This window comes from Schistocerca gregaria, chromosome 8 (genome assembly GCF_023897955.1).
Source record: "Schistocerca gregaria isolate iqSchGreg1 chromosome 8, iqSchGreg1.2, whole genome shotgun sequence".
Lineage (NCBI taxonomy): Eukaryota > Metazoa > Arthropoda > Insecta > Orthoptera > Acrididae > Schistocerca > Schistocerca gregaria.
In genome coordinates this window covers 283,731,403-283,758,952 of record NC_064927.1, presented here as the reverse complement: position 1 = coordinate 283,758,952, position 27,550 = coordinate 283,731,403, and positions in this window count along the sequence as shown.

Genomic DNA, 27,550 nt, shown 5'->3' with positions numbered 1-27,550 from the left:
ATGTATCCCGTGCCACCCAACGTGCTCTAGAAGGTGTAAGTCAACTACCGTGGCCAGCAAGATCTCCGGATGTGTCCCCTATTGAGCATGTTTGGGACTGGATGAAGCGTCGTCTCACGCGGTCTGCACGTCCAGCACGAACGCTGGTCCAACTGAGGCGCCAGGTGGAAATGGCATGGCAAGCCGTTCCACAGGACTACATCCAGCATCTCTACGATCGTCTCCATGGGAGAATAGCAGCCTGCATTGCTGCGAAAGGTGGATAGACACTGTACTAGTGCCGACATTGTGCATGCTCTGTTGCCTGTGTCTATGTGCCTGTGGTTCTGTCAGTGTGATCATGTGATGTATTTGACCCCAGGAATGTGTCAATAAAGTTTCCCCTTCCTGGGACAATGAATTCACGTTGTTCTTATTTCAATTTCCAGGAGTGTATCTCTTACTCTTTTGTACCACACACAGACAATCTGTGGTTTCCCCTGCACTCTGTTGCCCTCTATAGACGCCTGGCGTCATAACAACCTGTTCCTTCGGTCGCCGATTCTGTGGAGACCCTTCTCATTTCTTAAACAAATTCTCATAATTCCTCAACATCTTCTGTAACATCATTCAGAATCGCTCCCGTTCCCATTGTGCCAATTTTAGCCACTTTCCCGTTACGATGAGTTAACGTCACCTGTAGTTGGTAGCGGTGTCTGGCGCGAGCAGTGAGAGCGCGTTGCCGGCCGTAAAGAGTCCGAGCGGTTCTACGCTCTTCAGTTTGGAACCGCGCGACCGCTCGGTCGCAGGTTCGAATCCTGCCTCGGACATGGATGTGTGTGATGTCCTTAGGTTAGTTAGGTTTAAGTAGTTCTATGTTCTAGGGGACTGATGAGCTCAGATGTTAAGTCCTATAGTACTCAGAGCTATTTGAACAATTTTTCGAGAACGCTTTGTGTTGCGGGCCGTAGAGCAGCACAGCTCCGCTAGTATCTCTAAACTGGGCCTGGATTAGCAGAGGCGAGTTGGAAGTGTTATAGACTGTCCAGCCACATTAATGCGACCACCAGACAAAAGCCTGAATAACCACTTATTGCAGCGTTTACAGCTGCGAGAAGTGAAGGAAGAAAATGAAGTTCTGGAAGGTATCAACAGGGATGGAGAGCCATGCTGACTCCAGTGCTGTTGACTGGGTTCCTCGACTGAGAATCTATGACGCGAACAGCCCAATCTCACAGGTTTTCGATTGGGTTTAGATCCTGGGAGTTTGGTGGTCAGGGGAGTACTGTAAACTGATCCTGATGCTCTTCGAACTAGACACGTATATTGCGAGCTGTATGGCACGTTGCTTTGTCCTACTAGCAGACGCCATCATGCCGAGGAAAAACAATCTGCATGTAGTTGCGGGCACAGTCTCCAAGGACAGATGTATACATATGTTGATCCATTGTGGGTTCCAGAATGACGAAGTCACCCAAGGACGATTTTTGGGGGGTGTTTGCTTCCAAACGTTCCAAGTCGTACACACAAACAGCCATCTTAGCCTCTAGGATCATCAGGGCAGTTAGCTGGTCAACAATTGCATCCCCTGTACATACCTCCGCAACCGTTGTTCACCACTATCATCTCTGGCCCGTCATCCACCAAAGCTGCTTCGGCGCCATTTTGCCAATGATTGCACTGTTACCGCGTCCCTTCGACGCCCTATATATATTCTCCATTGCTAGCGCTGTCATCTGCTGGCAGCGAACGGTTATTGCATGTTGACGTTGAACAGAGTCGGAGGTTACGTTACTGTGTCTAGACCGTGTTGTTGTTCCCGGCCTGTGAACGGCCTCTGGAATTGATAGTAGATCCGCACTGCTAAGGACTCAACACTACTGACTAGTATTGTCTTAAGTGGAGTTAACTACGGTGCCCATGGTGGATCACAGGAGGGAAGTTGTTTTCTTATGGAGCCACGGCATTCCCAAGGACATTAAATTTATCAGCATGTTTCACCTGAGGTGCTCGAGTGTTATCTTCCTCAATTCGTGACTTCAGTGAGTGTATTTGAATTTACTTGAAGAGTTTTACCGTTCGGTCAAATTATTGATATTGGTAATTATGCATGGAATTAGTTAGATATTGGAGCTTGTCACTCCGCGGACTTGGCGTTAATGTACAAATCCTCAAGTCTAATAAGTCATTAACGTAGATAAGTTTAACCCCGATACTTGTTGAATTCACTGATTACTGTACTTCAAGAACAGTCTGCTAATTGTTACAGTTTGAATATTGTGATTCCCTGTTATCAGGTGCGGAGATCAGTTTGAAGCTAAGTGCAATTCTGATAGACATGAACTTCGTGGGGTAAAATTCTAAATATCTTTGTTCTCAGGTTTTTTTTTTAATTTAACTTGCCAATTGTAATGTGGTATACAACCTATTGTACATAATAATAACAATGTTTCCCTGTAAGCTATAGAGTAATTTTGAGTGCCATCGACTCATTATACCTAGCGTTATGATGCGGTATGCCGAGATATAATATCCACATGTTAATATTGGTGCGATAGTGACTGTAATTATTGTTTGAAGAATGCTAATATTTGTTATCTTTCAGTTGACCAGAATTATTGTGATTGACTCTTGTGTCTTGTGGACACATCCTGTGTAAGCAGTTCCAACGCCATTTGTTGTACTATGCTACTGTAGAATTTCTATACTTCTTTAGTTGAGTTGATGAACAGGTATTCTAAAAATTATTTGATTAATTAATGATATATTTTGTAATTTTCAAAATTTGGCCTGATTCTTAGAATCTGGGACCATCGCCTGTCGCGGGTAAATGCTGTACCGCCTAAGCTTTCTAATCGCGCAAGTTCGAAAGAAGCTACTGACAGAAGAATTTTTATGAGAGCGGGGTAATGCACATGCCTCCAAAAATCAATAGTCCTAGATTAGAGACACCTTCTGGCACACAGTTTTGTTCTTCCATAAAATTTCGTCCTGATTGAATCAATAGTAAACGACATGTCCGCTGCCACTGAGTAGATCGATTTTGATAAAATCTATAACCGTGTAAGAACATAGTTCAGTTTCTTAAAACAACCGCTCTAATAGGCACGGTAAGTAGTTTCTCAATAGTGGTTTTTGTGTCAAGGTACTATGAGAATGAACAGCTTCTCAGCAATATCTGTATATTGTTAGATTGTTTTCTTTTCTGTTTTGGAGAGATCTGACTAGTCACTGAAATATTTTAGAAGAGTGCTATGATTTAATAATATCTTTATTTGTACATTAATATAATATGCACTAACAATAGCATCACATTCTGCTGTCCTGTAGCGTCTAAGGCGTCATCAGAACTAGCCCACATTATGTTCTCGTGCTTCTATTCGTCTATATTCGTATTTATTCTTCTGTATACTAATATCACAACTGTAAAATGGTCGTGTCTGTCTGTTTTAACATGCGAATCTCCAAAATAACTACACTAATTTTCAAAGGGGTGTTCACAGATAATTTGAGCGTAGCGTGGGGCAAAATACTGGCTTTATTTCATCAAAATTGAAACACAAAAAAAGATAGCGTAATTTAAAATTTGTTCTGAATTCGTCTGTTGAGTCCAGGAAGGGAATTTGTGGTAAGGTCCTACGAGACGAAACTGCTGAGGTCATCGGTCCCTAGATCTAACTAAACTAACGACAACAAACACACCCATGCCCGTGGGAGGACTAGAACCTCCGACAGGGAAAGGGGGGGGGGGGGGGAAGCCGCGAGAACCGAGACAAGGCGTCTGACACCGCGTGGCTGCACCGCGCGGCCACGGTGGAGTAGTTTGGATGTTTAACCATCATGGATTGGTTCACCAAGGAACCAATAGATGTTGCCGTTAGTTTCGTTGTACACGAAGGCCGCAATCTTATCTTTACGAATATAAACTAGCAGCGAATTTACTTGGCTAGGATATATTTATTTACTGATTTTACTTTGCGTAGTGAAAACGTAGCTACATTGCTTTACTTCTTTCGACTGGTTCTGTTATATTCTTTGCTAGGAAAAACGAAATTATATAGTTTGTTTTGTGATTTGGATGCCTACTCATTAAGTTTCAATTTATTTTTGCTTACGCATGTTAATGAATAGAAAACAATGGAGTCTTCTTCAGTACACCATTACGGCTAAAAGAGTGAGGACCAAGTGCTCTCAAGAATACAATGAATGTCGTAAGACGAGACTTGGACTCAAGAATGCTAGGTTTCGATTCGTTCTTTGGAAACTCCTTCCAGAAGGGTGATACGACGTATCTGTGATCGAGACCGTGGTCCTCAGAACACTTCACTCACAGAGGCTGAAAGTTACTTATCGCCCTGTGACATCATAGAAGTGGAAATTTTGATGATAAATACCACAAGGAAGAGGGTTTTTGCACCCCGAAACTACTTATTCCTAATAATTCACCATTTCAATTCAAACATTTACATTTCCCGGTAAGTTTATGTTATACCATGGCCTTAAACAAAGCGCAATGTCAGACGCTGTGTTTTGCGGGCGTGGACCATAGTATCACTTGCTTTCCGCTCTCTCCCATGTTAGTCAAGCAAACAAGCTCTTCGTTCATGTCCCCAAACATGTGACTTCAAGCGTTGTATACGAGGAAGATTTATAGGTCAAATATAAATTCCAAGAGTACGAAGTCTCACCCACAGCTATAAATAAATATCCAGGGAATGCTGGATTTCTTTAGCTAGTCCTGAATATTGCGAATTGTACCTTAAAAGCACTATTAAAAATAGTTTATTCCGAAAATACGATAAGTTTCAAGATTAGTAGTATCTGTAACACACTGGTGGAACTTACTAATTATGTTTCGGCATACGTCAATGCGATGTATGCTGTCAGACCTTGACTACTCGGCTGCGTTGGGCAGAATAGCAAACACCGTTCGAACAGGCCTTAAAGGCCCAACGGTACCGACCGGCCGCCATGTCATCCTCAGACCTTAGGCGTCACCGATGCTGATGCAGAGGGCCATATGGTCAGCACACTGTTCTCGTGATCGGTGTCGCTATCTCACAACCAAGTAGCTTACAAGGGCTGAGTTACCACGCTTGTCAACAGCACTCGGCAGACCCAGACAGTAGCCTGTTCAGATGCTAGCCAACCCTGACAGCGCTTAACTTCCATGGTTTGATGGGAACAGGTGTTATCTCTCTGGCGCGTTGGACAGAATAATATCTGATAATTTAACTTCGATTTATTCTTAAGACACGTTATACGATACACTGTATCATCAAGCTGTTCAATGTCTGATTATTTTTTTTAAGAAAGGTTTCAAAATCTTTCAGCGACACATCAGCATCCATCAGCTTTGATATCAAAATCTGACAGTCTGTTCGTATATTGTCTACATGCTTCTTGAGAGCTACACGAATTAATGCACTTTAGCACTGTACTGCCGCTGTTTAGATGAAGAAATATGAAAGACTGACATTGGGTGAGTTAATTTGGACAGTATGTTTATCTACATTTGACTCAAGCACGGAAAGAGCGCAGTTTAAGTCCCCGACCGGCTATTCACCTATAGGTGTTTTTTATGGATTCATCGAAACATTGTTTCAGGACACCTATATTGCAAAGGTTACGGTCGACCAACACTGGTCAACGCATTTTGATTGTACCCCTTTGGAGTGCAGTGTGACGAAAGTTTGTTCTCTGGAGTACAGGGCAGAACCATTACGGTCCGTTCAAAAACATCGCACGAAATTTCAACTAGATCCGAGGCACCCGAGGAAGCTTACGCTTTTTCTGACCTCCAGTTTCGCGCCCTACTATGGCGTGATCACGGAGGCATGCGACATCGGCAAATGCTTGAATTTAGCGGCAGGGGGTTCTTCTAAGACCCACCAGCTTAACGGTATGCTCGGTGCCACCCGCCTTCCTTTGTTGAGCACTTTAAAAATGTACGTGTGCGGAGACAAATTACGGTGAGAGTCCCAGGCGACACCTGGTACGCTACACTGTTATTATTGCACCTGTTGGCAGGTATGTGGAAATGCTGAGGTGTAAAGGTGTTGTCTATCTACAAGCTTATAGCACTCTGTAAAAGTTTAATGACTCATTCCTGAAGTGCATGTCAGTCAGAGAACAATCAAGCAATCAGGTACAAACACACAGTCATACAATTTGTTAACAAGTATAACATATACAAGAATAGGATACAAATTTCATCATATATTAGATGATCACTTTGACTTTAGGAAAAGAAAAGTCAACACAGAGGCATTTCTGACGTTGTGATTGATTTTAGAAGCAAGACTTAATAAAAAAATAAAATAAAAGAGACGTTCATAAGATTTGTCTGCCTCCTTGGACAGTTTAAAATGGTGCAAGAGGATACTCAGGAAAATAAATGTAAATTACAGGAAAAGACAGGTTCTATGCAAAATGTACAAGAAAAAAGAGAGAAAAATAAAGAAAGAACGAACTGCTTGGATTAGAAAGCATAGACAGGCATGTAGTCTTCCACCTGCACTGTTCAATCACATACCAAAAAATCAATGGAAAATGTCCGGAGAGGTATTGAAATGTTGGTTGAAATGAAATCTATGATCAGATTCGCCGACAGGATTGTTATAATCAGTGCACATAAGAAAATTTATAGGAACAGTCGAATAGAATCAACAGTCTAATTAGTTCAGGGTATGGATTGACAGTAAATAGAAGACTCGTGAGAACAATGAGGAGTAGCAGAAATTAGATTACAGATAAAATTAGTACCAGAATTGTGGAGCACTTCGTAGACGAAATGAAGTAACTCTGCTACCCTGACTAAGCAAGTAGGACGTAATAAACAGATTGCAAAGGCAAAGAGGACAACCCCTGGCGAGAAGAATTCTACTGGTGTCAAACAATGGCCTTAATTTGAGGAAGAAATTTCTGAGAGTGGATGTTTGGTGCAGAGAACTATGTGATACAGAATCGTGGACTCTGGGATTGAGTTGTGATGCTGTGAAAAGACGTTGGAAATTACATGGACTGTAAAGTAATGAGGTCATCCGCAGCATTGGAAACTAGAAGAACATGTAGACATTCAGAAGAAGAGGGGCAGGTTGACAGGACACATTGACACGTGTTAAGGAGTCAAGGAATAAGTTTTACGGACTGGAGGAAGTTACGGTTCAAATGGTTCAAATGGCTCTAAGCACTATGCGACTTAACATCTGAGGTCATCAATCCCTTAGACTTAGAAACTACTTAAACCTAACTAACCTAAGGACATCAGACACATCCATGCTTGAGGCGGGATTCGAACCTGAGAGCGTAGCAGCCACGTGGTGCCGGACTGAAGCGCCTAGAACCGCTTGGCCACTGCGGCCGGCGAGGAAGTTATGGGGGGACCGCTAGGGGAATACTGAGATAGATACACATCCAACAAATAGTGGAGCACGTAGGGTGCAAGTGCTACCCTAAGACGAAGAGGTTGCTACGGGAAACGAATTTGTGTCGGGCCGCGTCATGCAAGCCAGAAGACCGATGAAAAAGAGAAAAGAAGAAAAAATGGATGAAAAGTAGCTTGTTGGGGAACCTCGCAAGGCGATATGATGAAAACACTACCACAGAACTGGCATTCACTGTCAAATATGAACACGTTACCGTTGTCTTACGCATACTGCCACCTCCTTCCGCCTCTGATCTATTTCTCGCTAACACGACCTAAAGAGTCTTCGACAGTATTGTAAAATTCGACAGATAAGAAATAGAAAGTGCTTTGGATTACAGCTCTTCATATCATTGTTGTGGTACGGCCCGCTTGATACAGCGTAGGATCAGGCGGTAGGCCGACGGGAAAAGATACTAAAATGGACGACAGTAGCCGTTCATAAGACTAAGAAAAGAGGAAGAACCAGTCCGCCGCCGTCTGCATTTTGTGCTCTCTTTGTTTCAGAAGGAGATTTTGTCCCCATTATCACACAATGGCTAGCGTCGGGTCGGGTAATAAAGATGGCGGCAGATAATAGATGACCTCAGAACTCCTGAAACAATACTTTGCGAGATGTTTATCGTGAAGACCATTTCCGCTACCGCGTCTTATAGTAACTCTATCCTTTGGTCGTAACCTTGACCAATGGAGCTTTTATCTTATATCTGTGTCGTTTCGTGAAAGAGTTTCTACGTTCCCACAGCTGTATTAGACGAATGAAATGCTTATCGGTAAATTTCGGCAGCGACATGATGTGGATGCAAGCCATTTCACATAAAATGTTCGTAAATGAGCTTCAGTCTCTTTATTTTGTATCATTTGATACATCAAACTAATAAAGTAATGTGTAATAATATTGTTTATTTCCATCAAGAAATGGAGGAAATCACGTAGTATTACGAACAAATGTTGTCTGTTGTTTGGACAGAGAAAATAAGTCATTTTGAGGTCATTAAGATAAAGCAATGCGTTTTCTCAAATTAGACATAGAAGGGGCACCTAAATGGGCTGCAAGTGGGTGAAATTTAAATTTTCAGTAACTCTGAGACTGACTACATGAAATAATTGTTGTTATAGTGAGACAGCTCCTAATAGATCAGGTAGACAGGTTTTTTTTGAGGCAGATAAAAAAGTCTAAATACTTTTCCTGACCACTCCCATAATTTTTATCACAATATCGTGCTACTTAGAAATAAAATAACACTTATATGCTCAAATTTAGCATAACGAAGTCTAATTCTGTAGAGATTGTAATAAACTCTCACACCGCTTATGCATTTCTCCGGCGAATTACATAAAGTAAGTGCAGTTTGGGAGTATTTCTTTTCAAGCTGGAATATAAGCTTCGGGGTCTTGTTTCGATGTGACATTATTTTTTTAAGACGATCCCCACTTAACGTTGAAATGATTCATTGTTAACATTAAGGTTATTTAGTGTTTTCTTTCTACTCTTTAAAATTTCCTGCCGGCTGCTGTGGCAGAGCGGTTCTAGGCCCTTGAGTCTGGTTCCAAAAAAATGTTCAAATGGCTCTGAGCACTAGGGGACTTAACATCTGAGGTCATCAGTCCCCTTGACTTAAAACTACTTAAACCTAACTAATCTAAGGACGTCACACACATCCATGCCCGAGGCAGGATTCCAACCTGCGACCGTAGCAGCAGCGAAGTTCCGGGCTGAAGTCCCTAGAACCACTCGACCACAGCGGCCGGCACTTCAGTCTGGAAAGGCGGTGCTGCTCGCGATCGCAGGTTCGAATCCTGCATGGATGTGTGTGATGTCCCTAGATTAGTTAGGTTTAAGTTGTTCTAAGTTTAGAGGACTGATAACCTCAGATTTTAAGTCCCATAGTGCTTAGAGCCATTTCAACCATTTGAATCTGAACCTTTCCTTCATTTCCGTCATTGCTTCTACGATGTAAAGAGTGAACAATAGGGGCGAAAGGCTTCATCTCTGTCTTATCACCATTTTAATCCGAGCATTTCGTTCTTGGTTTTCCACTCTGATTTTTCCCTCTTGGCTCCTGTACATATTTTATATCACTCTCCTTTGTCTATAGCTTAGCACTATTTGTCTCAGAATTTCGAACATCTTGCACCACTGACACTTCGAACACGTTTTTCAGGTAGACAAATTGTGTGAACGCGTCTTGACTTTTCTTTAGTCTTGCTTTCAGTATCAGCTGCAACGTTAGAACTGCCTCTCTGATGCCTTTACCTTTCCTAAAGCCAAAATGATAACCGTTTAACGCATCCTCAGATTTTCAGTTTTCCTTTGTATTTTTGTACATTATTTTTATCAGCAACTTGGATACACGAACTGTTAGCCTGATTGTGCAATACTTCGTGCACTTGTCGGCTGTTGCAGTATTCGGAATTACGTGGATGCTGTTTTTCCGACTGTCGGGTCATATAATACCAGACTCATACATTTTATGCACCGACGTGAACAGCCTCGTTGATACTTCCGCCAATTATTTCACAAATTATGATCGAATTTTATTTACCCATTCTGACTTATTCGACGTATAGTCTTCCTAAGCTCTTTTGAAATGGTGATTGTAACACTGGATCCCCTATCTCTTCTATATTGACTCGTGTTTCTCCTTCTGTCACTTCATCAGACGAATTTTCCCCCTCTCAGATACCTTCAATGTACTCTCTTCACCTATCCGCTCTATACTCTTCATTTAATAATGCAATTCCCATTGCAATATTAATGTCACCACCTTTGCTTTTAATTACAAAGCAGTTTATTTTGACTTTCTTGTACGCTGTTTCTTCGCATTAGTGATGCAGCCCTTTTGCCTTTGCTTCCTGACAAGAAGAATGGTCAGGAAGGTGGCATGTTCGATAAGACTTCATGGAATAAAGTCGGTGGTACTAGAGGGAATCGTAGAAGCTAAGAACTGTACAGGAAGACAAAGACTGGAATACATCCAGTAAATAATTTGAGGAGTAAGTTGCAAGTACTACTCTGAGATAAAGAGGTTGGCACAGGACACGAATACGCAGCAGGCCGCATCAAACCATTCAGAAGGCTGATGACCCAAAAAAAGTAATTTATCCATCTTCAGCAATTGTGTTTCTATTTGTTAAAATAACCAGAAACTAGTTGCTCAAACGAAATTTTATTCCTTTACCGGTTTCAGCTTCCCAGTGCCTTTTTTCTGAAGTTTATAATCATCAAATTATTTACGAGAGTCAACCATAAGTAGATATACGCAACATATTTCTGTAATCATGTGCCTCACGCACTATGATCCACTTGACCACAGTCATATGCTGCATATTCGTACATCTAAGTAATTTGACTCTGACAATTAATGCTGTAACTACAGTGAGGTGGTATAAGTCATGGAATGTTTCCTAATGTCCTTTTCCCCGGCGTAGTGCAGTAACTCGACGTGGAATGGACTCAACAAGTCCTTGGAAGTCTCCTGCCTAAATATTCAGCCATGCTGCCTCTATAGCCGTCTGTAACTGCGGAAGTGTTGCCGGTGCACGATTTTGTGCACGAACTGACTTCCCGATTATGTCCCATAAATGTTCGATGGTATTCACGTTGGGCAATCTGGGTGTCCAGATAATTTGCTCGAATTGCCCAGAGTGTTCTCCAAACCAATGAGCCACCATTTGTGGCACGGTGACAAGGTCCATTGTGTAGATAAAATTTCAATCGTTGTTTGAGAACATAAAGTCCATGAATGGCTGCAGATTGTCTTCAAGTAGGCGAACACAACCATTTCCAGTCAATGACCGATTCAGTTGGACAAGACGACCCAGTCCACTCCATGTAATACAAGCCATTGTGAAGCCACCACCAGTGCCTTGTTGACAACTTGGCTACACGGTTCTGTGGGATCTGCGCTGCACTCGAATCCTATCAACACCTCTTACGAGCTGAAATCGTGACTCATCTGACCAGTTTACAATTCTCCAGTTGTCTCGGTTCCTACCGATATGGTCGGGAGCCACGGAGAGGCGCTGCAGACGATTTTGTGCTGTTAGCAAAGGCTCTCTAGTCGGTCGTCTCCTGCCGTAGCCCGCTAATGCCAAATCTCGCCACACTGTCCAAACTCATACGTTTCTCATACGTTCATCATTGATATCTGCGATTATTTCATGCAGTGTTGCTTGTCTGTGAGGACTGACAACTGTACGCAAACACCGCTGCTCACTGTGTTGTCCGTGGTGAGAAACAATATCTGAAATTCGGTATTCTCGAAACACTCTTGACACTGTAGATCTAGAAATACTGAGCTCCCTAACGATTTCAGTAATGGAATGTCCCATGCCTGGATCAAATTACCATTCTGGATTCAGAATCTGCTCGGGCAATGCACTGACCTTTTATACCTTGTGTACGTGATATTACCGCCATCTGGAAATGTGCACGTCGTTAGAAAAAATAGCTTTTGTGCAACTGATTGCTGATTATTTCAACAAATTAAGGTGACTTCATAAAAATGTCAATGCACTGATGTAAACCATGTGACTCTTTGAAGGGAAGCACATTACAAAGAACTTATGTTTCCTGAATAAAGAGTTACTAATTACGTTTGTTGGTACTTAGCTGTTCCAGCAGTGTATGCGTCTTCGCCAAGATATAAGTGGAAATTATTCATTCATCTCATAACGGTGTGTATCGTTTGATAAGTAGGTAAAAGAAATAATCAATTCTTCTTAAAAGACTATTTGCTTAAGGAATAAAACAGTAAATACGATTCCAGGCTTGTGTGGCCGTTGTCATTTAGGACTAACGTACCCCGTCGATAACGACGTCATTCGAGACAGGTCATAAACTCATTTAAAACAACGACGGTGAATGAAATCGGTCGTTTACTTCTGAATGGAACCATCCCGGCAATCCTGTTAAAGGGGGGAACCACATTAGGAGATTCAAAAACTCCAATTTTTTTTATTGAATAAGTCGTTAGCTTAAATATCGAAGAATACGCTTTCAAAGCAAAATTCGCATTCGTTTCGATTTTATGAGCATAGGACCGAGTGAACACCGGGTACACGCGCGAGCAATTATGGCGACATACTATCATGTTTTCCACGGATGAAAATCCTCGACACGAGTATTACCCAGAGGGAGAAGACAGCTGGCGCTAGTGGCAGAAACGAACAGCCCTTGTAATGGAGCAAGAACTGCACCCTATTCCATTGCACCCCGATCTATTGAAGATTCTTCCAATATATGTAGATTTATCAAGGGATGAATTACAGGAGAGATGTTTAGGTGGCCACACACAAAATGCGAATGAAAAATTTCACTATTTGGCCATTAGCTCCTAAACACTTGCACTCCGGATTAAAAGTCGTTGAACCGGCATAGTATTTTGCATAAGGCTTATTCAATGAAGAAAATTCAGCCCTTCTGATGGTCGTGAACGACGCAGGAACTGTAGTAGGCATACAAAGCTTCAATTATACCGAAGAGATGGATAACCAGCACGTGAGCCGGTAGAATCGACGTAGTTCATTGGAATCGAAAGAAGGTCGGTAAGCTAGGAAAGGACTGCTACAAGCGCAAAACAAAGCCTACGAGGAAGAAGAAGAATTACTATATGCTGCTGGAATCGCAGATTAATCGGTAAGCATTTTACAATATTGTTAACTTCCTCGAATTTCTAGTTTCAGAAAATTTTCAAACGCGTTTATCTCGAAATGACTTTTTTCACATTTGCGTGTAGTCTAGCTCAAAAAGTATAGAACCGATCATTGTGAAAATTGATAGTAGATTCTTGAAACAATTGCGAATTGTATGAACCAACTAGCGAGATGATATCATGTTTTCAACGTATTTTTCTTTGTTTAATTAGAGAAAAAATCGTGAAAATCGAAGTAAATTGTTCCAACGCCTGCAAAATTTTTGATTTTCATTATTTTCAGCTGCACTGAAGTTCATACTCTTAGAAAATAAGTTATTAGAAAATAAGTTATTAATGTAAAATCAAACCTTTTTTATTTCAGATGAAAATCGGCTACACTGCACGCAGTTGTAGATCTGTACTCACAGCCTTCAGCGGACATCACAGCGGTACTTCGTTAATTTTGGCTGAAATTATTCTAAAAAGTTCACAAAAACTATTAGAAATGTGAATGAAATAATGTCAAAATTTGATTAAATTGTAGTTACTTAATCCCACCTATAAAAATAAGGAAATCTGTGTTAAATGGCCTCATAATATGGTTTACCCCTTAAGCAATGTAGGGAAACCACTGAAACAAAAGTTAGGAGACCCGGAGAAGGTAGGCCGTTGTGGCCGTGCGGTTCTAGGCGCTTCAATCTGGCACCGCGTGACTGTTACGGTCGCAGGTTCGAATGCTGCCTCGGGCTTGGATGTGTGTGTGATGTCCTTAGGTTAGTTAGGTTTAAGTAGTTCTAAGTTCTAGGGGACTGATGACCACAGATGTTAAGCCCCATAGTGCTCAGAGCCATTTGAACCATTTGAACCCGGGGAAGGATTGGATCTGCTGTCCTCTCACGTGCACGTCCAGCTTTCTAAGCACTGCGTAACCTCACAAAGGCATTTGGAAATGCAGTTACCGGCTTGAACCAGCCAGTGGTAATCAGCCAAACGCATAGCAACGAAAACCCTTCATCATGTGAAGCACGTGCGTTTGAATGATGACTAGGGACTGGACGAAACAACTGCATTTGGAAATTATTTTGTGATCCTCATCGCAAAAAAATAAAAGGCGATGATACATCAGTCACCCATTCTCCCATTTCTTGTAATTGGTTTTACTGAGTGAGGTCATAGAAAGAAAATTTCATTTTCATGAAGTTTCTAATGAAGTCATTTGTATAGAGCGTAGACTTGTAATGAAATAACAGCACGGTAGGGAAAGGAAGAGAATAGCATCTTTAGAAAATGAATTCTGTAGTTTAGTCGGATAGATGGAATTGTCCGCAGCTCGTGGTCCCTGGTTCGATTCCCGGCCGTGTTGGGGATTTTCTCTGCCCGGGGAGTCTTGTCCTCGTCATTTCATCATCCTCATCATGATTCGCGTCACGGGGTGGCTACCGGAAGGGCATCCGGCGACCCCTTAATAGTAACCATGCAAAATCCGACCTTAACCATGCCGACCCTGCGAAACTGTAGGGCAGAGGCACAAGAAAAAGAAGAAGAAGAAGAGTTGGATAGATGGAATAACTTATGAGGAGGCACAAAATTTAACTGGTTAAAAAAAGAAATTTGGACACAGATTGCCTAAAGGAAGAGACATGTTGATAGGACACATCCCGAGGCACCGAAGAATCGTTATTTTTGTAGTTGAAAGGAGTATGATGCGTAGAAATTGTTGAGGAAAACCGAGAGACTTCAGTACAGCAGGCAGTTAGAGATGTATGTAAGTTACAGAGTAGTTATCCAGTAATGAAGACGCACGCACAGAACAGACTAGTGGTAGCATAAAACCAGTCTTCGGTCTCCAGACAACAACAAGAAAAACAACGTAAGAAAATAAAAGAATGGAACTATACGTACGCGGAGTGTTTTAGTGTTAGCGTTCCTGTTTTAATGGTGTATTTACAAGCATGGAGTGCCACTCGACTAGGATGACGAAATGTTGTACTGACACGGAAACAAACCATCTCTGACGACGTAACAACAATGGCCTTCCTACGTTACACAGTGTCAAGCGTGTGCTGTAACTTCCTCGATTCGTAAGGAACGCGCAACAGTCGGTATCCTCTGCCCAGAGACATAAACATAACAGCTTTGTGTAGTACAGATGACATCTTCACCTGCGTTCATAGTTTTATATTATAATCGGTTGATTTTGGTACTGCATTACACCATCTCCGGGCCCCCCTCCGATATCAGTTGATTATGTAGATACCAAGTTGTCATTACCGTACACCTCATAGAGGGTACAAAAAACCGGTGTCCACTATACTGAACTGTTCTACCCTGAAAAAGTTCTGTGCATGGACTCAGGCGTTCCTATGTTCGTCCGGTTTGTGGTTTGGTGCTTTTAATTTATTGTGGTCTTTCTGTTGTATGGTTAGTGTATTGGGTTTCTCTGTTATTTGGCGATAAAGCGTTAGTTCAAAAAATGTCTCTGAGCACTATGGGACTTAACTTCTGAGGTCATCAGTATTCTTTAACTTAGAACTACTTAAACCTAACTAACCTAAGGACATCACACACATCCATACCCGAGGCAAGATTCGAACCTGCGACCGTAGCGGTCACGCAATTCCAGACTGTAGCGCCTAGAACCGCTTGGTCACTCCGGCCGGCTCAGCACATGAATTCTAAATTTTTAAATCTTTATTCCAGCCCCTGCTAGGTAATGGATCCCAGATCGGCTGATGTGCTAATCAAATAAGCCAGACGGAATATTTGTGACATTATGTAAAAACATTCGGCCAGACAGGGTTCGGAACACCGGTCATGGCCGAGATGCTTAGAACAGCTAAAGCTGCATTCGTCACCCCCCACCCCTCACCCCGCGCGCGCAGTAAAAGTTCGCAAGAAGCGTAGCAATGACGTTATATATAATCGAGATTACAGGCTCAAAGCATTCAGTCGTGCCACCATTCTGTCTCTTTCTTGAACCGGAGAGAATGGCTGGTTTTTGTGTATCACAGAGACAACGACTAATGCTCGGCTGGCCACCTGTCCGCTGATATCGAGTTATGGCAAGCCATACCTGTGGGGTGGGGGCTGCGGACGTGGGAAACTTCAGGGATGCGGGGAGCTGGTGTGTGGCCAGCCTCCGCCTTCTGAAGGACTGCAGGCTGTCTACGGTCCGGCTCGGGTAGACGCACCCTCGCGTCCTCCTAGCCACGTAGACGTCATCGGCCACAATCCTTGTTTACCCATGGTGGGTGACCAGGACCTTACTGCTCGACATCAGACATGTACTGTCGGCTATGACACCTAAGCGCACGAGGTGGGGACCGCAAGAACTCTGGAGGGCCTGGGCGTTCTTAATTCGTTCTTTGCGGGCTTGCAAGCCTAGGGAGACACTGCAGCTGCCGCTCGTGACCAAGAACAACCGGCGGCATAGGCGCCATCGGGGTGTCAGCGAATTCTACAATTGGCTGCGACTGCGCGCACACAGTGTGGCTCTATGGCAGATCAGTGTGCTGTATTAGGCACAACCTGGCATGAATTTTCCCTCTCCTTCACCATTTCTCTCGCCCATCTTGACACGTAGTGGCCTGAAGTAGGGGGGTTGCTACAGAAGCCCCACACTAAAACTCATGATGTGCTGCTGCCGTTCACACCATGAGTCGTTCACACCATAAGACATGCACGGCGATGCATCAGTGGTAACTATCTCTGATTATAACAGAGGCTAATAGACCAGACAGCAGTAAATCACTTCCGAATGAAAGCCCGACAGCGACGATTTCAGTGCGATCATGATCTCCAGAAAAGACCCTCTCACTGTGGGGTATTCAAGTCATGCCTTGACCATGTGTACCTGTTCGCCGCACGTTCCAGGACACTGAAATGGACATGATACAAGAACATGGACCCTGTATGCAGGCCAAAGACTGGCTGAAGGGATGAGCCATGGCACATGTTGCACCCTACCGAGGATGGGTGTAAGTACTACATCTGTTCAAAAACTTCAGGAACATTATCCACAAAATTTATACTCTCCTCCAAAATTGATGCACCGATTCGAAAGCCCATTCCATTACCGAAGCAGTCTTGGTACGCCTCTTGCTATATCGCGGAAACCTACTTCTGCGAATTTTCTTTTATCTCGTATATCGTCGCAAATCTTCGCCTTTCAAAACGGCTTTCGACTTTGGAAACACAAGAAGCCCACAGGGGCCAGGTCTAGAGCTTACGGAGAATAAGGCAGCACAGTGATTTCGTTTTTTGTTCAACACACACGCTCCAACAGGGATGAATGTGCGTGTGAGTTATCGTGATGCGAGAGCCGTGAGCTCTCTCGCCACATTTCAGTCTGTTTCCTTTTCACATATGCTCGCACCATTCCTTTCTCGCAGCCGAAGCAACACGTCCCTATAGTATCATCGATGAACAGTTTTCTCTGTCGGACGAATGCGTGATGATGTAATTCTTCAAAGTCAAAAAAGCTGTCAGCATGGCTTTGAGATTTGACATGACCCGAGGAGCTTTTTTTTTTTGGTCTTGAAGAACCTTTCCCGATCTCTCGCAGACGCCGAAGTTGGAAGATCAGCTGAACGGGAAAGGTAGTGTCTAAAAAGAGGTTATAAGTATTGAGGTCAAAGCTCTTCTGCCCGAGATGGCTTACAAAAAAATTTGTTTTAGAAATAGGTCAGCTATTACTACCTTTTCTTCCACTACCCAACCATGTTTTGCTGAAGATTCTGCGTCATGAGTGGGCTTATATTTTCTTTGTATTAAGCAGGAAAATTGCTCTTTACAATTCGTAGGCTTGTATATTCAAGTTCTTATATATATATATATATATATATATATATATATATATATATATATATATATATATATATAATGCTGTGGCTTTCCTGTTTTTTTTTTATTTTCCACATTTACAACTGTCAGCATTACAGTTGTAATGCAAAAGATAAAAAATTAAAAAAAGGAAAGCTAGGAAAACCACAACATGTGATAACAAGGTATATCTATATAACATGTTGTCCATTTTTCACATTTGTAAATACTTTCATAAACTTTCGAATTTATATGTGTACAAGTTGTAAAGAGCATTTTTCGTATTTGACACAAAGAAAATAAAAACCCGCTGATGATGCTGAAACATGTCTAAGTAATAGAAAGAAAGAAACAAAAACTATTTTCCTCGTGGTAGACCGCCTCCAAAAACAGATTTAAAGTTTATGATTTATGAACATCAATAAAAATAAAGCAAGGGTATGGACGGTAATTGAATTAAGACAAGTGATGGGGCCTATGAGGTAAGGAAATGATATGCTAAACATAACGTTCGGATTTTGCTCATTGGTCCCAGCGGAGGTTCGAGCCGTCCCTCGGGCATGGGGGGTGTGTGTTTTTCCTTAAGATAATTTAGGTTAAGTAGTGTGTAAGCTTAGGGCCTAATGACCTTAACAGTTAAGTCCCATAAGCTTTCACACACATTTGAACTTTTTTTGTTTGCTCATTTAAGTATTTTGGAAGCATTTTCTGAAAAATGTCGGAACTGTGGAGTTGTTTGGAAGGAAAAGTATACGATAAATAATACACAAGAATAGAAGATTTTGAAATGTTGTTCTTCAGAGAAATGCAGAAGATTGGACGGGTAGATTAGATAATCAGTGACGAGACACTGAATGTAATCGCTGGGAAGAACTTGATGGAAAGACGGGATATAGTGATAGGATTCATCCTGGGAATTAAGGAATAGCTGATTGGATAATGTAGGAGGATATGAAGTGTAAAAAGTGCAGAGTTGTAGGGGGAAACAAAGGCTTGACTACAGTAACAGGTTCAAATGAAGTGTGGTTTCTCCTCCTCTTGGTAGTCTTTCGTGGGCGCTAAATATTAGTTTATTAAGATGGCGGATGACGATGTCTTCGATCTCCAGGGTCGTGTTCAGTTTATTTTTATTTAAAGTTTGGAGCGAGAGTCACAAACTTCACTAAAATATCTTGAAACTGGAACAGCGGACGTAACGTGGTTTGACATTGTCGTAATTTTTTTTTTTTTCACAAGCCCTGTTATTGAGCAAGCTCAGCCTAGTTCGTTGAAAAACTCTATTTGTTTTCAACTAGAATTGATTTCAAGCACACATAACTGAAAATAAATGTCTGGACACCTTACATTCGTCCTTATTTTTGTTTCATGTCAGATTACACGCGCTGAAGGTCAGAGAGGTTGCTACAATGTAGGCGGTGAAGTTCTTCAAATAAATGGTAGTCAGCCGATCGGTTTGTGCTGCGATCGGAAGTTAAACTTTTCAAGAAAATTGTTTAACTGCTGTTGAATTGAGATAGACTTCAAAATTATATTAAGTGCAATCTAGTATTTTTAAACCAAGGAGCCTCAGACGTAAAATTGTAACACTTCAGCAACTGCATATGTTAAAATCCATAAATAACGAAGTGGAACCGGTGGTTACTTTTGATTCTGTTTTATTCGTAACTCGTACGAAACGGAACTTTCACAAATAACACTTTTCAACAACAAACATCAATGTAACAGAGATTCTAACTGAGAGAGAGGTAACAGAACAGAAGATATCGCTACTGTTTAAAATATATACTACCAAAAAGAAAACACTGAGCTATGTAACACCTGCTTGTTATTCTGAACCCTTTAGCTTCCTTGAAAATCTAAATTATTTTATTATATTAGTAAACTTATAAATTTCAAACAAAAATTGACATAATAACTCTTTCAAGTAAGTGAATAAATTAAATAAAAATAAATATTTCAGTTACTATACCACAAAGGAGTGGCTTCTGAAGGTTGGAGTAATTAAACAAAGATGAAGAGACTTGCACGTGACAGACTCTCAAACTAATCTATGCACTGAAGACTACAACCACAAATCAACACAGTGAGTCAAGTAATGTAATGGAAGGTGTTGACCCACTCAAAGGTAGCGAGTGCGGATTTGGGCAGTCATCTGCACGAATTACCTCTGCTGCTCGGACGGGATTACAGAACAGCAATATCCCGCGATTGCGCGGCGTCGGGCCATGTAACGATGCCTCGTTGGCTGCCAGTTATTAACGGCCAGCAGAACAGCCTCTGGTCCGCCACGCCATAGCTCCTTCCCTTGTTACGAGCGGATGGGCGGAGGGCACTGTTAACAAACACTCCGTTTCTCTCACGACCGCTAGTGAATCTGCGCCCCAGGATAAACGCTGATGGGCTTTTGCTTGCTGCTTGCTCAATCAGTCCGTTCTTAGGTCTGCGAAGCAAGGCGTGCATCTGTTTTAAGCAGACAGACGCTTTACACATTTTTTCTGAGGCGCTGTGGCCTCATCTGCTTATGTGTGTAAGACCAAATAAAGTGTGAAGGTCTCGCAGAAGGCCACCGCTCGTGAACGGAAAGTCTTAATTACTGAAGACTGGCAGTCAGTTTCCGCTTTCGAGCCATTCCGTCACTCACTAAATCCGAACATCCGTTGACACGTTAGCATGTTGTCATCGATGAGGTAACGGAGTACTCCCATAATAAAACTTACTGACGAGAAATTACCTACTGCTACACATTTTTTTACTAGCTTTGTTAGTGTGTAGAGGTAGCCAGCTTTCCCACAAACGTGTGAAAATTTTCTCTGTAACAAATTTTAATAGTCTTGATCCTTGACAACCTTATAGTAACTACATAACAGCTTTCGGTTGACTAAATTCCATCTTCAGACAGTACAGTCACTGAAACTTTAACATGAGACATTAGTGTGAACAACCAAAACTTTCTTACTGTGAGTAATTTATTAAAATATTCTATACGTCGACCTTACGCTCTAGTCAGATTTAGGATGCTTTGCCAAGTTACTCACAGAAACCTCTGGCTACATTTGGCAAAAAAATGTGCTCCTCTGATATTTTGGAGACTCTGGAAAGTTAATCATGGCAACGTCTTTCGTAGGGTACACACTGTCTGATGTCTCAGGCACCAGTTGCAGTGAAAGTATGGATAAGGATAATTATTGGTCAATGTAAACTGGTTATCTGGTTGCTACTGCCGTGTATTGCGAACAACGTTGTTAAAATCTGTTAACACGTTCGCTGCCACCGTAATTGCCCTTGCATTGCCACATAACAAACTATGTTTTTAATAGAATCTCAAACTATATTGCTAAAAGTTGTATAAAATGTATTTCTTTTATAAGTAAAAGATAAAATTTACTCTCGAGAAATGAAAATTTTTTTGGGGCCACTAAGGCGTCAGTGGCATATCAAGCCACATTCTGTAGCGGGTGGCCATGGACGCTCTAGTGCGTCTCGTTTTTCTTTCCTGAAAATTGTGACAGTTTAAAGTACTACATTTTTATTTTATATTCAAAAATAAAACGGAGCATCCTACTGACAAACGACATATTTATTGAACAAAAAATTTAGTAGAAACAGCATTCAAAAACAAACACAAGGTCTTGAAGAAACTTCTGAAATACAATGTATGTCAAATTTCAGAAAAGATACAATCCGGAACTTTATCGATTACACTCAAACAAATAAAATGAATACTAAGTTCAAGAATAGTAGCTACACATAACAGTCGAAAAATGAAAGAACAACGTACGTGCTATCTGCCTTTACAGGTGGTGAATAACACAACGGTTGAAACAATACCCTGCTTTATTTGGGCAGTCTGAGCAGTCGTAAATCGTGTCTGTTATTGTCCTCGGCTGGCGCATGATCTGCACTTTTTTCTCGGGGTTTTTGATTTTCCGGTTGATTCTAGTTTTACCACAACACGTTGGGGTTTTCTGACTGGCCGTTCTACCTGATTTATGGCAATAGTGCTCGTATAATACTGAGTCTGAATTCTTGGAGGGGAATTTTTGTGCCACAATATTTATTGTGTGGAGCACGTGCGTTTGTCAGCGTCATTTCCGTAACGTGGATAAAAAGTTTCTTGTACCAGCGTATGGTTTTTCGTTCCGAGAGGTAATATGATAACATCTGATCGTTCCGATCAACTCCCGATATAAATTTATTGTAGTTTATAATGGCCAAGGGCTTAGATTTCTTCTCCTTTTTTTTGTTTTCAACCTCAATCATTTCATTTGTAAATGCATTAGAAATGCAGCAAACCTCCCTCTTATCACGTCACTAACCTATCATAACACCTTCCCAAAATCTGGCAACGGCTTCACCTTTTCGTAATTTTGCCTTCTGTATTTCCTTGGGTGTATCCTTTCTATTCGCCCACAGAGGGAGTCTTCTTATCCAGGAGAAACTTAGCCAATGCGAAACTATTATAGTAATTGTCCATATACTCATGGTGACCAACGTTAAACTTTTCATCCAGTAAATGAAGAACAAATTTTTGCGCATGGCCTCTTCCTTCTAAATCGTCCAGCATGCCAATGTACACCGCGAATTTAAGGACCATTCCAGTGGGAGTTGTCAAAATATACAGCTTTATGCCATATTTGTGCTTTTTATTTTTGGTGTATTGGCGGAATAGTAATCTTCAATGCCAAACGATCTTTGATTCGTCCAGTGACAGTTACCGTGCAGGGTAGTACACTAGGCACAACCTTCCATTGAAAAAATTGATAAATGGACGTATTATATACAACCTATCGGATGGTTTTGGTTCGCTCTGTTTTGGATTATCAGACGGACGTGTTATTAAGGTATCGTGTCCGGGGTTACTTGGAGAGACGGCGCACGGCGTCAAGGAAGTTCCTCGTTGCAGCCATTGTAATCGTACTGGGCGGTGGCATTTTCATGGCTCGCTAAAGAGGAATACGATCAGTCCTAAGTGCCTTTAGTTGCTGTCACATTGGGAAGGTTTTCTGCGCTGATGGAATGTTGTTCTACGTGGTTGAATAGAACTGAGCTTTGCTTCGGCATGATGTGGGTGAGCATCTACAAGTCTGTGAATCTTTGTTCTTTGCCTGTGCTTTATTTGTTTTGTGAGTTTTGTCCTGCTACTAACAGCCTGGGCTTTTTCAGCCTTATGTAAATTTGGACCGTCTGCGTGTTGGTTGCTTATCGAAAAAGAGGTGTTTTATTATCAGATGTGTGTGTTTAAAGCTTTTGTGTGATTTACATTTTATTGAATTATATTAAGCGATTAGAGCTTATCGAAACACGCTTTTGTTTAGTAAGCCTAAATTTGCAATCACTGCTCTATTAACTTATCACAGCAATTCTTCACTAACTGTTTGTTACTGGACAGCTATTGCTAGAATGTGTTGCCTTTTTCAAGTAAAGTAATTGTTCAGTAATTCTGCATCGCCGTTAACTGACGTCGTGTAGATAGTTTCTAACTTGCATTTTAAAGTTTTCCTATTTATGACAATATTTTATTAGTTATAATTATCTTCATTGTATTGTACAATCCAGATTTCGGGGCGGGTTGTGGGCTTGTGAAATCATAATGTTTTGTTGTTAAATGTATGCACGTTTCTTGTTTTAGAAGTTTTCTGTACTAACCAGTAGTCAGTGTGTTCATGATACGGCAGGCGGCAGCTTTTGGCATGTACCCTGGGGGCATATTGTGCCTGTTTGTATCAGCCTTTGTAATTAACAATGTTACTTGCTTACAGCCGTTTATTTGATGTAAATGACTGTAATTAAGAGTCGTGCATTTAAAATTGTAACTTCTGTGTTATGCTCCTATGCACTCCAGAGTTTGAGCGTAATTTTGTCCTTCCTCTTGTGTTTATGATTGATATTGGGTTATATTTAATTTTTTTTAAATTTATTAATACATATAGCTTTGTTTCAAGGAAGTTTAATATTTTCTTGATATTTTGTTAATGAATGAGAGGGACAGTTCAATAAAGACAGACTACATTGAGATCGTTTTTCGTAGGTCAACATCTAGGAGACCAGCTGATTTCCTTCGTACTACGAGTTTACCCCACTGATGCTGATCCTCCAAATGTGCTTCAGGTATAGATTTGTAACGATCCAGCAGTTTTCATCGTGATACAGCATTAACCAAGATTTAAATAGAAAATTATAGGGGCAGATGCTGACGTCGTAAATGGTATCAGTTGCGTATTCTTTACGTTTATTAAAATCCAAAGTCACAAATCCAGAATGAATTTTCACTCTATAGGGGAGTGTGCATTGATTTGGATTTCTTGGGAGTTTAAAACCGTGGTTGTGAACCTGTAACCTTTGTATTTAATAGAAAAACGCTCTATCAAATGAAATATCGAAGAAAAAACAGAAGAGTCACCTTTACAGCTTTATTTTCGGCCTCGATTCTGGAAATTAAGAATGGAGTGGAAAATATCTGTAACAATTTAAACATACTGTATTATATTCCAGATTTGCTATGACACTCTATGCTATACCATTTGGCACATTTAATTACATATGGTGGGAAACGCTCCTGTCAATGTCCTCGAAAGACAATTATCAGGTTCAGACCCCGGTCGGTCACACGGTTTTGATCTGGCACAAAGTTTTAAGACAGTGTGCATTCTGTTGTATTCTCTATAACATACTTCCTTAGCACCATATCGACATCTGCTTCACCTGTTTCTGTTTTCCTACAAACTTTCTATTGACGTTTTAAAACATGCAGAGGCCTAAAGCAGTGAAGAACAAGCCTCAAATCTTCATCAGTCCGCCATACAAGGCAACGAAGTATTTGTTACACGTAACAAAGCGGAAACTGTCTGAAGATGTCTGATGCCACTTGAAACCGGAAATAACCCACATTCGAAAGTGTAAAGACATAAATAATCAGACAAAATTTTCCCACAGTTGCAGCATCTGTCCACAGGTGCTATGTCTACGCTTATAAAATTTCGGTGTCGGTAGTATGTCAACTACTAGCGTAATGTATGGTACAACATATGAGTCAACAATAAAAATTTTCATTGGTAATATTGAGTCGTGCTTCAGAGAGTTTGTAAATGTCCTTCATCAGAAAGAAAATACACTCATTAGAAAGTGAATCAGATAACTATGTTTTAGCAGATTTCAAGTTGTATGAGTGACAATCAAAAGGACTTTTGACAAAAAAGTCGGGAAAGAAACTAAAACGAATTTTTATAAGGTGACAGCCTTAACCACAATGAAATCTGGGTGCTGACTCTAAAGCAACCAAGTAAAATGCAGTCGGCAGAAATGAGATTTTTGCACGAGGACGGATTGAATACGAAATGAAGAAATTAGAAAGAAAACTAAATATGGAATCAGTACAAAACAAATCATTGGATAAGTGACGCAACTGGGCTTACAGCCAACAATGTATTTAAAATACCAGATTTTCCATGGCAGCGGTGGATTACATGCCGAGGGGAAAAAGAGACCGAGGACGAACCAAGACACTCCAGATACACTGTGAAGCCGCAACAGGGAGTAATGAATTATAGAATTATAGAGTCTATGAATTATAGAAGAAGACGCAGACGTAATAGTGTGAAACTGCCAATTTCACTTTATGATGCTTCGAGGTGTGCACTCTGTGAAAGATGGCGGAAAGACGCCCATTAGACAGAAACTGATCGGAGCGGTTCCATCTTTACCGATATGTTTTAAATGATTTCAACACATGCCAGCCGTGGTGACCGAGCTGTTCTCGGCGCTCCAACCCGGAACCGTGCTGCTGCTACGGTCGCAGTTTCGAATCCTGCCTTTGGCATGATTGTTTGTGATGTCCTTAGGTTTAAGTAGTTCTAAGTCTAGGAGACTGATGACCTCAAAAGTTGAGTCCTATAGTACTCAGAGCCATTTGAACCACTTTTTTTTTTTTGTTTTCAACACGACTGAGGGGCTAGGTTTGCAGCGGTAAGGTGCTGATACCGAAATAAAGACAGTCTAAGGGCACCGATAAATTTAACAATTTCAGAGAAAAAGAAATTATTTCGCGAGGTCTACAAGTTTTTAACAAATTTAAGAGAGAAGCAAACAAACGACGTTCAAATTAAATATCATTTAACTCAAACTGCTTCCAGACTTCCCCAAATTTTTTAGTAAGTTGATTACAATAGAAAAATTTAAACACAATGATAAAATAACCATTCCAAAACGCAATAATTACGATAGAAAGTGTGACTAAAAGAACGACCCCCTTTTAGTACCTAAGGGCGGGTAAACATGTCCGAAATATGCCTAACATGAAACAAAATATAACCAACACGCACTACGATAACAAATTAACTAGTAATCAATAAGAGTAAATTACGGCTTCGTGTATCTGACGTTGATCCCGGAGTACGTGACAAGAATTTCAGTAAGACAACCTTTAAAATAATTACCTGACCAGCGCAGGCCTCGAGTTAACAAAATCAATGGTCGAGTTCCCATTTAACACGGTACTTATAACAAACTGTTCTTGACCATACGCATAAACTTTCTTTCAAACTGTCACACAAGTTGGAGTTTCAGCAACACGAAAATGCTCAAAGAATTTTTACAGGCGCCGAAACCCATACCTCGCAGTAAGACGGCACATAAAAGAACAACCATAAGAACGCAAACCAAGAGTTTAACATCAATCTAGTAACGGAAATCGACGATGTTCCAAAACAAGAACAAACAAGCGTACACACATTTAACACGGCGTTGTTAAAGCACTGAAAAAGAAGTACCAGTTTAATGCAAGCACTCCAGCGGCAAATCACCATCCACTTGTGTGCCGAAACAGAGTGATTACAAGAGTAACGCAAAGTTAACTCAATCGGCAACTTGAATTTGAAAATAAAATATACCTTCTTTCGCCGCGGGCGTGTTTTTTCTGTCCCGAACTCTTGATATTTACAGAGTCATTCACTGCCCAATACTTAATCTTCTTCACTAAGAAGCATTGAAGATACAAGGAGACTCCAACGTTAGTAACACCAATATATATACGATCAAAATGATGTTACACAATGATAAATCACAACCTGCAAAATGAATTTACCAAAATGAAATATGTAGTAGAAAAATCCTTAATCTTGAGAGGCCAGCTAATACGCTCAGGATCAGCAATACAGTTTCAAACAGATAATAATTAGTCCGCTGCGACCGTCTTTACTCAACACAGTTCTTCCAAGTTCTATAACCTGTAGGTAGCTATCGTCAAACAGACCACGCCACCGTCACGCAAACATGAGCTTTGTGCCAACCGTACAATAAAACAACTGCAACACACATATATAAAGCTAGTTAAGAAACAAGAAAAGCTCAGGTACAGAGTCTTTCGCTGTTCTGCTCCGAACACTCAGCAGAATAAAGGGAGTGCAACAGCCGTACGACATGCCACCTACGACCGTAAACAACTTTAAACAGCTTGATAACAAAAGGTACAGTAGAATCACGAGCAAAACCAGTGAATTACGAGAAAACAAGTACGAAGTCACGCGCTGTTTCTCTTTGAACACCCAGACCTACTAAGGAAGTCCCCAAAACGGCCGTATGACCTGCCACACAATTCACTCAAGGAACACGACCGTAAACAATTACGAATAAGATACAACAGAATTTCCAATAAAACAGAAATGTATCACTGACCAGCTAGTTCTAAAAG